Raw genomic sequence first — 11,976 nt, 5'->3', positions numbered from 1 at the left:
CCCGACGCAGCCCCAGCTCCCCGCGGCCACAGCGAGAACGGGACCCGAGCCCCGGCGGGACCCGAGCCCCGGGCCGGCCGCAGCTGGAGCGGCGGCGCCCGTCCCGGAGCGGCTCCTCCCGGCCGCGGCGCTGCCGGTCCGGATCCCAGCCGCGATCCCGCCTCGATCCGCCGGCCCCGGCACCCCCTCCCTGCCCGCCGAGGAAGGAGCGGCTCTGCCCGGCTCCCCCAGCAGACACCGGCGGGCCCAGGACCCAAATCCCGATCCCGATCTCAGCTGAGCGCCTCGGACGCCGCGCAGGCCGGGAGCTGCCCCGATCCGATCCCCGCACGGAGCTCCGAGCGCCGGTCCCGCCGCAGTCCGTCCGAGCATCCACACAGAACACGGGGCGGGCGCGGAGCCGCCGCCATTTACGGGCGGGGGGCGGGGCCGGGGGCGGGGCCAGCACAGGTGCGCGCACAGGTGCGCGGGGCCCCAGCGCGCCTGCGCGGGGCGGGGCCGCGGGTATTTAAACCGCGGGGCGAGCGCGGCGGAGCCATTTGGTGCTGGGCGCTCGGAGCGGGAGGTTACGACCGGTCGGGCTCCATATCTCTGTTTCTTTTGCTTTTCTTGCGCGTTTCTTTTCTTTTGTATTTCTTTTTCTCTGTACCTCTCCTATCTACCCTCCTTTCCTCCCCTCCCCCACCCCCTACACCCTCCCCCCCCCCAAACCCCCCCCCCTCCCTCTCCCCCCTAGCCCTCCCCTCCCTCCCTCCCGGGCGGGCCCCCCTACACCCCTTTCCTTGTCCTCCCTCTCTATTCCCCTACTCACCCCTACACTATCCTGTCCCTCCATCGTGTCCCTGTTCCTTCCCTCCCCAGCCGGGCTCCCCCGTGCCCCCTCCCCCTGCTCCCCCCCACGCGCTCCCGGTTCCTCCTGCCGCCTTTCCGTGATGCCTTTCCCCCTCCACACATTCCGCCTCCTTCCCCAAAGCTGCCTTCAATCTTTCTTTTCCTTCACCCGGCTCTCCCCCCAGGCCCCTCCCCAGCTGCCCTGCACACCCCGACCTCTCCCCACCGGCCCCCTGTCCTCGTCCCCTTCCCCTCGACTGCCGCTCTGCTCCCCTGTTCTCGTTCCCCATTCCCCTTTTCCTTCTTTCCTCGCAGCCGCGGGGCTCGGGGCGCCGCAGAATAAAGCCCAGAGGGCCGGAGCCGGCGCCCCCCGCCCTCGCTGGGGTCCCCACACGGGGCCGGAGCCGCTCTGCGGGTCCCCCCATTGCAGTCTAATACACGGCCCGACACTGCCGGGGTGCGGCTTTCCCGACATCACACTGGGGGTCGGGCTGGGGGTCGGGAGGGGGTCCTGGGGGGAGGAGGGTGGGGGGGTTAGGAAGGGCCCCCTCCGGAGGAGGGGGTCCCGGGGGGGGGGGGGGCCAGGGTGGGCCCCCTCCGGAGGAGGGGGTCCGGGGGAGGGGGGCGGGGTGGAGGGGGGGGCCTTCCCCCCTCCAGCCCCGCCCCCTCTCCGGGACCCCCTTCTCCGGACCGGGACCCGGGGGGAGGAGTGGGGTGGGAGGGGGGGGGGGTGGGGGGGGGCGGGGGTGGGGTGGGGGGGGGCGGGCGGGGGGTGGGGTGGGAGGGGGGGTGGGGTGGGGGGGGGGGGGTAGCAGAGGGGGTCACGTCACTCTGCGCCGTGAACAGAAATAAAAAAACACACGACCGGCGGTCCCCTCCAGCGCCCCCCCCCCCCCACCCACCCCCCCCCCCACCCACCCCCCCCCCCACCCCCCCCCCACCCCCCCACCCCACCCACCCACCCCCCCACCCCCCCCACCCCCCCCAACCCACCCCCCCACCCACCCCCCCCCACCCCCCACCCCCCCCCCACTCCTCCCCCCGGGTCCCGGTCCGGAGAAGGGGGTCCCGGAGAGGGGGCGGGGCTGGAGGGGGGAAGGCCCCCCCTCCACCCCGCCCCCCTCCCCCGGACCCCCTCCTCCGGAGGGGGCCCACCCTGGCCCCCCCCCCCCCCGGGACCCCCTCCTCCGGAGGGGGCCCTTCCTAACCCCCCCACCCTCCTCCCCCCAGGACCCCCTCCCGACCCCCAGCCCGACCCCCAGTGTGATGTCGGGAAAGCCGCACCCCGGCAGTGTCGGGCCGTGTATTAGACTGCAATGGGGGGACCCGCAGAGCGGCTCCGGCCCCGTGTGGGGACCCCAGCGAGGGCGGGGGGCGCCGGCTCCGGCCCTCTGGGCTTTATTCTGCGGCGCCCCGAGCCCCGCGGCTGCGAGGAAAGAAGGAAAAGGGGAATGGGGAACGAGAACAGGGGAGCAGAGCGGAGCATGCGGGAAGGTGGGGAGGGAGGTCGGGCTGCGAGTAAAGCGGGCGGGGAAGGGAAAGGCCGGCAGGGGGAAAGAGGGACGGGACAGAGGAGGGAAGAGAGAGGGAATGGAACGGAGCAGCGGGGCAGGGACAGGTGAGGGACGAGTGGGGGGGTCGCATTTGGGGGAGGAGGGAGAGTGGGTTTAGGGGAGAAAAAACAGAAATATGGAGAGAAGGAAGGAAGGGTAGATGGTGGGACGGGAGGGGAGGCCGAAATGGGACGAGAAGGAAAAGGAGGAAGACAAAGAAGGGGAATAGGAGCAGAAGGAAGGAAGAGTAGAAGGGGGCACAAAAGGGGAGCGAAAGCAGTCGGCTTTGGGGAGGAGAGGAAAACGGGGGAAAGGCAGGGAAAGAAGGGGAATGGGAGCAGGAGGAAGGAAGAGTAAAGGGGGGGAAGGAGAGAAGGGCGAAGCTGCGGAGCCCGCACAGAACCCACCACCCTCACTGCGCTCCGAGTGAGCAAATGGCGGCTGCAGCGATTCCCGGCACTTAAATAAGCTCGGCCCCACCCCACGCAGGTGCCCCGCGGTCCCGCGCACCTGAGCCAGCGCCGGCCCCGCCCCTGAGGCTCCGGCCCGGCCCCGCCCCTGAGGCTCCGGCCCGCCCGGGATGGAGGCGGGGCCATCGCTCCCGGCCCGCCGGGATGGGCCCGGGGCTGCCGCTTCGGCTCCCGGCGGTGCCGCCTCTGCCCCGGCGGGCGGGTCGGGGTCTCTCTCGGGCCGGAGCACCGGGGCGGCGCCGGGGCCGAGCCGGCGGCGGCGGCGATTTCCCGGGGCTGACCGAGACCGGCCGGGGCGCGGGGACCCCCGTGCCGCCCCAGCACCCCCAAACCCCGCCGCTCCCCGCCGTGCCAGGGAATTTTCTTTTTCCCGGTGCAGGCCGAGACATTTCTGTGAGAAAACTCAAAAGTCAGGGGTACGGGGTCTGAGGGGAGAGAAGAGATTCTGGTATAAATCCAAAACGCGTTGTGAAAAACAACATGGAAGAGCTCATTTGCTCTCCCAGCCCGGTTTCTGTGTGACCGTCTGTGATTCCAGCTGCTCCGCTGGCACTGGCAGCCTGCGGGGCTCGAAGGACTTGCCAGGTGCCCAGCACGACAGAAAATAACGGGAGAACTCCCCGGCTCTGGCAGCGGAGCCTCTCGGCAGTGTCCCGAAAGCCCCGCAGTGCCAGCATCTCTGCATGGAAGCTGAGGGGCTCCAGCGCAGCCCCTCTGCAGCGTTCCTCTGCAGCTGGCACTGCCCAGCGCCCCTGACCAGGGTTTGGGGTCCCTGCACAGCCCCCGGCGCAGCCCCCTGGCTTCTTCCAGCTCCCTTCAGCCAGGATGATTTTCTCGGGGGTAGGAGCACCCAAAGCCAGCGGAACTGGCCTCAGCCACTTTCCGTGGGATCTCTCCTCTTCCTTCCTCACCAAATTCCCACTGTCAAAACCCAGCTTGAGGCACAGATCCCCATCCCCTCAATCTCTCCAAGGAATTGGGCTCGGATTTCCCAATCCAGCAGGGCAGAAATGCTCTTGTCCTTACCGTGCATCCTAATTGCAGTAATGGCTTAAGAAATAATTGAAAGAAATTAAAGGAATGAAGAGAAATTAAATAAGAGCTGCCAGCTCCAACTAAGGGATGCTCAAACCCCTTACCAACAATTCGCTTTAATTAACCGACTCAAACAAAGTAATCAACACCACATTGATACAGTAGGATTCTTTTTAATCGAGTTATAGATAAATATTGCAGAATGTAAAAACCTTTGTAAATCCAGAAACTCTTTCAAGAGATAGACAGGGCACAGCTGCAGAGAGTCTTGGGGAGTTCAGGGGAAAAACCCCAAAGTTTTCAGTGTTTAGCATCTCCCACCCTGTCGTCACTGACAGCAAACACGGCTTCAGCCTCGGGAAAACACGGAGAGTCAGGGATTTTACAGATCCTGGTCTCACCTCAGCCTCTCAGCAGGTACAGTCTGCAGGGAGAGGGAAGAAAAAGGGTCAGAATGGACAGCCTACTTCCAGAAAATCATCACCATTCATAAAGCACTAAGCAGAGCTGTAAGAACTTCCCCAAAGGTTCATTTCCCTGCGGACTGAGGGCTCTCAGTTGAAGCACGGGCTGGACCTGCCACGGACAGACTCCAGGAACCCCAGAAGTAAAAGCCACTGGGCCAATTCCAGAAAACATTCCAAAATCAGGCTCCTAGGATGTGACCATCTCCTCTCTCACCTGGAGGCGGAAGCACAAGGAATGATCTTCCCTCCTGTGGGTTTTCTGGGATCTGCAGTGAACCGCAGGGGGAAGAAAACAAAGCCTGAATATTTCGCACGACTGGAACAGAAAAGTGGGGAAAAGGGAGGCAGGGGCACTGCTGGGGTGATAACTGGGATCCAGCCTCTCCACACCAATGGAAGCAGAGACTGAGTGACAGAGCCTTTGGGACCACTTTGCTGGGATTCATAGGAAAACGGGTGAGTTTTATTTTGGCAATAAAGCCAAGCTGCTTCTCACCTCATCAGCCGGGTACAGCAGCAGCACCCGCAGGAACCTGGCCAGGTGGCTCTGCCTGGCAGAGGGCTCCCCACTTCCTGGGAATTGTGTGCTACAGGGCTGTGCCACTGGCCATTAAAACAGTTCCCACCTGGCCCTTCACAAAGGCAAGGTGCTTTTTCCATACAGCAAATGGTTTTTGAATTAAGAAGGTAACACTATACTCAACTGGAGAAGAAAAAAGTGAGAGCTGTAAAATTTTCCCACGCCAGGCAAAAAAGAAAGCCAAATCAAACCAAAACGAAAAGTAGCATAACAATGAAAAAAACCCCAAAACATATCAAGCATATTTCAAGAGAGTTTAAATCTGAATGAAGTGATTTACTTAGAGGCTTGAAAATCTGCCATGCTGCAAAAATCTAACTGCTGCAATAAAAGCCTTTTCTTACATCACATTTTAGCCCTGAATTTGCAAAAACCCCTGCCAAACTAACAATTCACCACATACAGTTCTTGAGTCATTCCTGTCCTTGAGCACGAGTCAAGCTAAAGTTATGGAGACAAGAAAAACATAAGTGACTCAATGCTGCTCCTTTGGAAATTACAGAATCAGAGGGAGGGTTTTCCTTAGCTTAGGAAAAATGCACAGCCAGTTCAGCAGATACTGAATAGCAGGGAAGTCAGGAGATACGTGCTTTGCTGTCAGAGACAAACATATAAATAAATATTTACATTAAGCCAGAGGTCTACAGATGGTCTGATCAGAAGTCTTGATGCAGAAAACCAGCCCTGGGGTATCCTCTTAAGGGACACAGGAGGAACTCCTTGGCTGGGACACAGCCTCGCTCAGCGCTGCTCCCATGGCTCTCGGCTCTTTGCCAGTGCTTGCAGTGTCCCCGCAGATCCCAGAGGATGGCAGGGCCAAGGCTCCCGTTCGCTCCTCCGGCACTCAGCGAGTGTTTCCTGCCACGCCCCCTGTGCAGAGCAGCCACGCGCGGCTCGCCGGTGCTCAGCCCTGCCTCCAGGGCTTTGAATGGCACATCCACCTGCAAAATAGGCAGGGAGAGCTTCTGGCTCACACGCGGGATTTGACAACACAAAGAGCACGCGTGGGTGTCAGAAAGGGCTCAAATCTCATCTCACACCACCGAGAGGGGGAATGGAACGGAGCAGCGGGGCAGGGACAGGACAGGACAGGAAGGAGCCGGGTTTGGGGGGGACACGGAAACGGGGGAAAGAGAGGTAACTGAACACGGGCAGGAGCATGGAGCGGGAGAGAGAGGGACAGGAGGGGATCCTCCCGGCGCCCCGGCTCCGCCCCGGCTCAGCCCCGCCCGGGCTGCTGCGCTCGGCAGAGCTCGGCTCCGTTCGGCTGGACTCGCCTCCTCGGCCAGCTTCGGCTACTTTCGGCCACGCTCGGCTATTTCCGGCCGCATTCGCCTCCATTCGCCTCTTCGGCAAAGCTCGGCTCGCCTCGGCTGAACTCGGCAAAGCTCGGCTCCGCTCGCCTCCTCGGCCCCTTTCGGCCGCTTTCGCCCACGCTCGCCTAGTCCCGCCCGCTCCCGCCTCCATTCGCCCACTCCCACAGCTCGGCTCCCTCCGCCCGGCCCCGGCTCCCTCCGGCTCACACATTTCCTCAGGGCACCTCAGCACAGGTTGCACACAGAAGCTGTGGCTGCCCCCGGATCCCTGGAAGTGTCCAAGGCCAGGCTGGACAGGGCTTAGAGCACCCTGGCATGGTGGAAGGTGTCCCTGCCCATGGCAGGGGCTGGAACGGGACGAGCTTTAAAAAAAGGTGCCTTCCCATCCAAACCCTTCTGGGATTCCACGAATCTGTGAACCGCTCCCGGCAGAAGGGCTAGATTTCCATTGTGCTTCGAAAATGCTGCTGCAAGAACACGAAGAGAGATTTCAAATACTGTTAAAGTGGCACAACCACATCAAAAATTACGTCTGGGGGTAAAGTGGCAACTCTGCAATTCCAACCTCTGATACCAAGGACACATGGAGGGCTGAATCCTGGAGGTCCTTACATGACAGGATTTCTAGAGTTATCCGTCCCCAGTTTGCTGCTTAGGGTTAGAAAAGGTGGAATTCTGTTCTTAAGGGGTTACCACGTACCATCAACGTGAGAGACGGGGATGCTGATGTTTGATCAGAGTCCTGGAGCAGCCTGGAGCACGCTGGCTTCCCGAACCAGGTCTGCTGCCTTGTCCGTGTAGGGGTAGGGCTTTGTCCTCAGCCTCAGCAGGATCTGTCAGCAAAGGAGGAGAGAAAAGTAGAGTGCACCGGCTCCCAAGTGTGGGGGAACCATGTGCTGCTAAGGAAGACCACGTGCTGAAAGTGGTTGGAAGCCGGGCGGGTTTTGGGAGGACAAATTCCATATTACTTCTGCAGGATTCTGTCTACAGTTCCTGCTCTACAAACCAAATACATCAAACGACAACAACAAACAAACAAACAAAAAACCCCCACATTAAATCAACAACAACAAAATAATTACTCCTACCTCAATAACCCCATACTGCCCCAAACCATTCCAAGGAGGGCGGCAGGAGGGGCTGGCAAAGGCAGGGCCCCGCCGGGCCCCCCTCGCCGCTGCCATCCTTCTCCAGCGCCGCCGCTGAGCCGCCTTCAGCCCAAAACCCACCCAAAAATACCCCAAAATCGTCCTAAATGCCCCCCAAAAACCCACCCAAAACTACCCAAACCCTCCTAAAAATATCCAAAAAACTCACCATAAAATGCCCCAAAACCAGCCCAAAACCCTCCCAAAAATACCCCAAAAAATCCACCCAAAAATATCCTAAAACCCACCAAAGAATACCCCAAAGCCCTCCCGAGAATACCCGAAAACCCTGCCCATAAACACCCTGAAACCCCAAATTAACCACTCTGAACCCCAAAATATCCCTGAGCTCCTCATACCCCAAATTTTCCTCCCCAACCCCCAAATTCCCCCCCGACCCCCAAAATTCACTTCTGGGTCTCGTCCTCGGGGGCCGGCGGCTGCCGGGGCCCCCCCAGGCCCGCGGGCGGCGCCCCCAAACCCGGGGGGAGTTCGGGGTCCGAGTCGGGGTCGTCCTCATGAGCCACCAGCCTGGGGACCCAAAAACCGGGGGGAACCCCGAATCGGGGGGGGGGACCCAAAATTGGAGGGGGTTCTGGGGGGTTCTGGAAGGTCTTTGGGGCATCCCAGGAGGACTTTTGGGGTCTCAGGGGGTTTTGGGGGTCCCAGGAGGAATTTCAGGGGTCCTAAAGGGAAATTTGGAGGTCCCAGGGGGAGTTTTGGGGTCCCAAAGAGAATTTTGGGCGTCCCAGGGAGGGCTTTGGAGTCCTGGGGAGAAGTTTGGAGGTTTCAAGGGGTTTTTGGGAGGAATTTTGGGGGTCCTGGGGGGGGGTTGGGGTCCTGAAGGGAATTTTTGGGTTCCCGAGGCTGTTTATGGCGGTCCCGGGGCTGTTTTTGGGGGATCCCGCCGGGTATTTTTGGGGGTGCCGGGAGTGTTCTTGGGGTCCCCCCTCACCAGTCCACGGCCGGCTCCACTCCCCGGTTCCCGGTCAGCGCCAGCGCCTTCGCCCTGCGGGACCGGGGGGCTCCCGGTTATTTTTGGGGGGTCCCAGAGGGTTCTGAGGGGTCCCGGGGGGTTTTTTGGGGGTCTCGGTGGCGTTTTGGGGGTCCCGGGGGCTCCGGGGCCTGTCCGTGTGTCCCGCCCCCCCCCAATCCCATTCCCGGTGCCGGGTCCCCTCCGGCTGCTCCCGCCCGCCCTCCCCCGCTGTCCCCCCGGTGCCGCCGCCCTCAGCGCGCCGGGCCCCGAATCCCACCTCCAGCAGCGCCTCCAGAGCCGCCCGAGCCCGGTCCCACCGCCCGCCGCCATCACGGCGGCGCCGGGCTCCCGACACGTGGGGGACGGCGGCCGGCGAGGGACAGAAAGGCACAAAGCGTTCCGGTACGGACGGCGGCCGGAACGGGACAGAAAGCCTCCCTCGCCGCTGCCATCCTAATCCGGCGCCGCCGCGGAGCCGCCTCCAGCCCTCCCCTCACTCACAGACATCGCCCCGCTCGCCGCTCGCTGCCGCCCCTCGCCCCGTCTCGGTGATTTTGCCGGGCGCTGGCTGGGGGGCTGCAGTACCGCCCTGTGCCCACAAGGCGGCAGCACTTTTCAAGCGAGTCCGCGCCAAGCCACTCCCAAGAGGGCGGCCGGGTTGCAGTACCGCCCTTTGTCCACAGGGCGGCAGCACTTTCCAAGCGAGTCTGCACCAAGCCACTCCCAAGAGGGCGGCCGTGGGCGGCGGGGTTGCAGTACCGCCCTGTGCCCACAAGGCGGCAGCACTTTTCAAGGGAGTCCGCGCCAAGCCACTTCCAAGAGTGCGGCTGCGGGTAGAGCGGCTGCACTACTGCCTTGTGTCCACAAGGCGGCAGCACTTTTCAAGCGAGTCCGCGCCAAGCCACTCCCAAGAGGGCGGTCGGGCTGCAGTACCGGCCTTTGTCCACAAGGCGGCAGCACTTTTCAAGGGAGTCCGCGCCAAGGCACTCCCAAGAGTGCGGCTGCGGGCAGAGCGGCTGCACTACTGCCCTTTGTCCACAAGGCGGCAGCACTTTTCAAGGGAGTCCGCGCCAAGCCACTTCCAAGAGGGCGGCCGGGCTGAAGTACCGCCCTGTGTCCACAAGGCGGCAGCACTTTTCAAGCGAGTCCGCGCCAAGCCACTCCCAAGAGGGCGGTCGGGCCGCAGTACCGCCCTGTGTCCACAAGGCGGCAGCACTTTTCAAGCGAGTCCGCGCCAAGGCACTCCCAAGAGTGCGGCTGCGGGCAGAGCGGCTGCACTACTGCCTTGTGTCCACAAGGCGGCAGCACTTTTCAAGCGAGTCCGCGCCAAGCCACTCCCAAGAGGGCGGCCGGGTTGCAGTACCGCCCTTTGTCCACAGGGCGGCAGCACTTTCCAAGCGAGTCTGCACCAAGCCACTCCCAAGAGGGCGGCCGTGGGCGGCGGGGTTGCAGTACCGCCCTGTGCCCACAAGGCGGCAGCACTTTTCAAGGGAGTCCGCGCCAAGCCACTTCCAAGAGTGCGGCTGCGGGTAGAGCGGCTGCACTACTGCCTTGTGTCCACAAGGCGGCAGCACTTTTCAAGCGAGTCCGCGCCAAGGCACTCCCAAGAGGGCGGTCGGGCTGCAGTACCGGCCTTTGTCCACAAGGCGGCAGCACTTTTCAAGCGAGTCCACGCAAAGCCACTCCCAAGAGGGCGGCTGCGAGAGGCGGGGCCGCAGTACCGCCCTTTGTCCACAAGGCGGCAGCACTTTTCAAGGGAGTCCGCGCCAAGCCACTTCCAAGAGGGCAGCCGGGCTGAAGTACCGCCCTGTGCCCACAAGTCGGCAGCACTTTTCAAGCGAGTCCGCGCCAAGCCACTCCCAAGAGGGCGGCGGGGTTGCAGTACTGCCCTTTTTCCACAAGGCGGCAGCACTTTTCAAGCGAGTCCGCGCCAAGCCACTTCCAAGAGTGCGGCCACGGGCAGAGCGGCTGCACTACTGCCTTGTGTCCACAAGGCGGCAGCACTTTTCAAGCGAGTCCGCGCCAAGCCACTCCTAAGAGGGAAGCTGCGGGCGGCGGGGCCGCAGTACCGCCCTGTGTCCACAAGGCGGCAGCACTTTTCAAGCAAGTCCACGCCAAGGCACTCCCAAGAGTGCGGCTGCGGGCAGAGCGGCTGCACTACTGCCTTGTGTCCACAAGTCGGCAGCACTTTTCAAGCGAGTCCGCGCCAAGGCACTCCCAAGAGGGCGGTCGGGCTGCAGTACCGGCCTTTGTCCACAAGGCGGCAGCACTTTTCAAGCGAGTCCACGCCAAGGCACTCCCAAGAGGGCGGCTGCGAGAGGCGGGGCCGCAGTACCGCCCTTTTTCCACAAGGCGGCAGCACTTTTCAAGCGAGTCTGCGCCAAGGCACTCCCAAGAGGGCGGTGGGGTTGCAGTACCGCCCTGTGTCCACAAGGCGGCAGCACTTTTCAAGCGAGTCCGCGCCAAGGCACTCCCAAGAGGGCGGCCGGGTTGCAGTACCGCTCTCTGCCCACAAGGCGGCAGTACCGCGCCGTCCCCGCCGGCACGGCCTCGGCAGCGAACGCCCCAAAGCGTCCGCGCGGGAAAGAACGGAACAAAAAGCCTGCCTGAGACCCGATAGGAACTGAAAGAAAAAAGCTTTACTCTTAAGCTGCAGTTCAACACGCTTTATTTTTATGTTTTTCATATTTATATTCACATTCGGATTTGTAATGGATATTGATGGAAAATTATATTTTCATAATTTCTTACATTTATTCCTATTATATTTTATTTCAGATTTTTATACGTATCCTAATGGATATCTTAATAGAGGTCAGGGGAGGGTGTGTGGCTGGGGGCGGGGCCAGGGGAGGGGGTAAGGACAGGGGTGGGGGTTAGAGGGTGGGGTCAGCATTGGGGGAGGGGGGTCAGCATTGGGGGCGTGGTTAGGGGTGGGGTCAGGGTGTGGGGGAGGGGGTGGAGGGTGGGTCAGGGAAGGGGTTAGGGTAGAGGGAGGATTCAGGGTGGGGGTGTGGCTACCAGACAGACCCCTCCCCTACCCCCCCTATACATATATATATAAATATAAAAATATTGTCAGGCGCAGCAGTGGAAAATTTGATGCTACCAAGGAGTAAAAATTTTTATTTTTACTTTGATGCTCCCAGGGAGTAGAAATTTTTATTTTTAAAGTTGTTTTTCTTTTTTTTTACTTCCTCGGAGCACGGTATTTTCTACTCCTGCTTTTTTATTCTAAGTACAGAAAGGGGAAAAAAGAGAGAAAGAGGAGGAGAGAGTGAGAAGAAGAAGAAGAGGAGAGAGTGAGAAGAAGAGGAGAGACAAGAAGAAAAGGAGAGAGGAGGAAGACGAGAGAGCGAGAAAAGGAAAAAGAGAGAGGAGGAAGATGAGAGAGTGAGAAGAAAAAGAGGAGAGAGGAGGAAGAGGAGTGAGAAGAAAGGGAGAGAGATGAAGAAGAGTGTGAGAAGGAGAGAAGAGAGCAAGAAGAAGAGGAAAGCGTGAGAGGAAGAAGAGAGTGTGAGAAGGAAAGGAGAGAGTGACAAGAGGAAGAGAGAGGAGGAAGAGGAGTAAGTGAGAGGAAGAAGAGGAGAGAGAGAGGAG

General features: G+C 61.2%; 1 long non-coding RNA gene across 1 annotated transcript; it reads right to left on the bottom strand.

The window, feature by feature from the left end:
* Window positions 1-4,045: 4,045 nt before the first annotated feature.
* On the bottom strand, window positions 4,046-6,189 carry LOC144248684 (uncharacterized). The gene is made up of 2 exons (XR_013341999.2): window positions 5,564-6,189; window positions 4,046-4,313 (listed from the first exon to the last, which is right to left on the bottom strand). It is a non-coding gene; the product is annotated as an uncharacterized LOC144248684 (long non-coding RNA).
* Window positions 6,190-11,976: the final 5,787 nt, after the last annotated feature.

The sequence above is a fragment of the Lonchura striata genome, chromosome 1A (genome assembly GCF_050655825.1).
Source record: "Lonchura striata isolate lonStrDom1 chromosome 1A, ASM5065582v1, whole genome shotgun sequence".
NCBI classification, from domain to species: domain Eukaryota; kingdom Metazoa; phylum Chordata; class Aves; order Passeriformes; family Estrildidae; genus Lonchura; species Lonchura striata.
The sequence above is the reverse complement of the archived record's forward strand: the minus strand, read 5'-3'. Positions and strand labels throughout refer to the sequence as shown.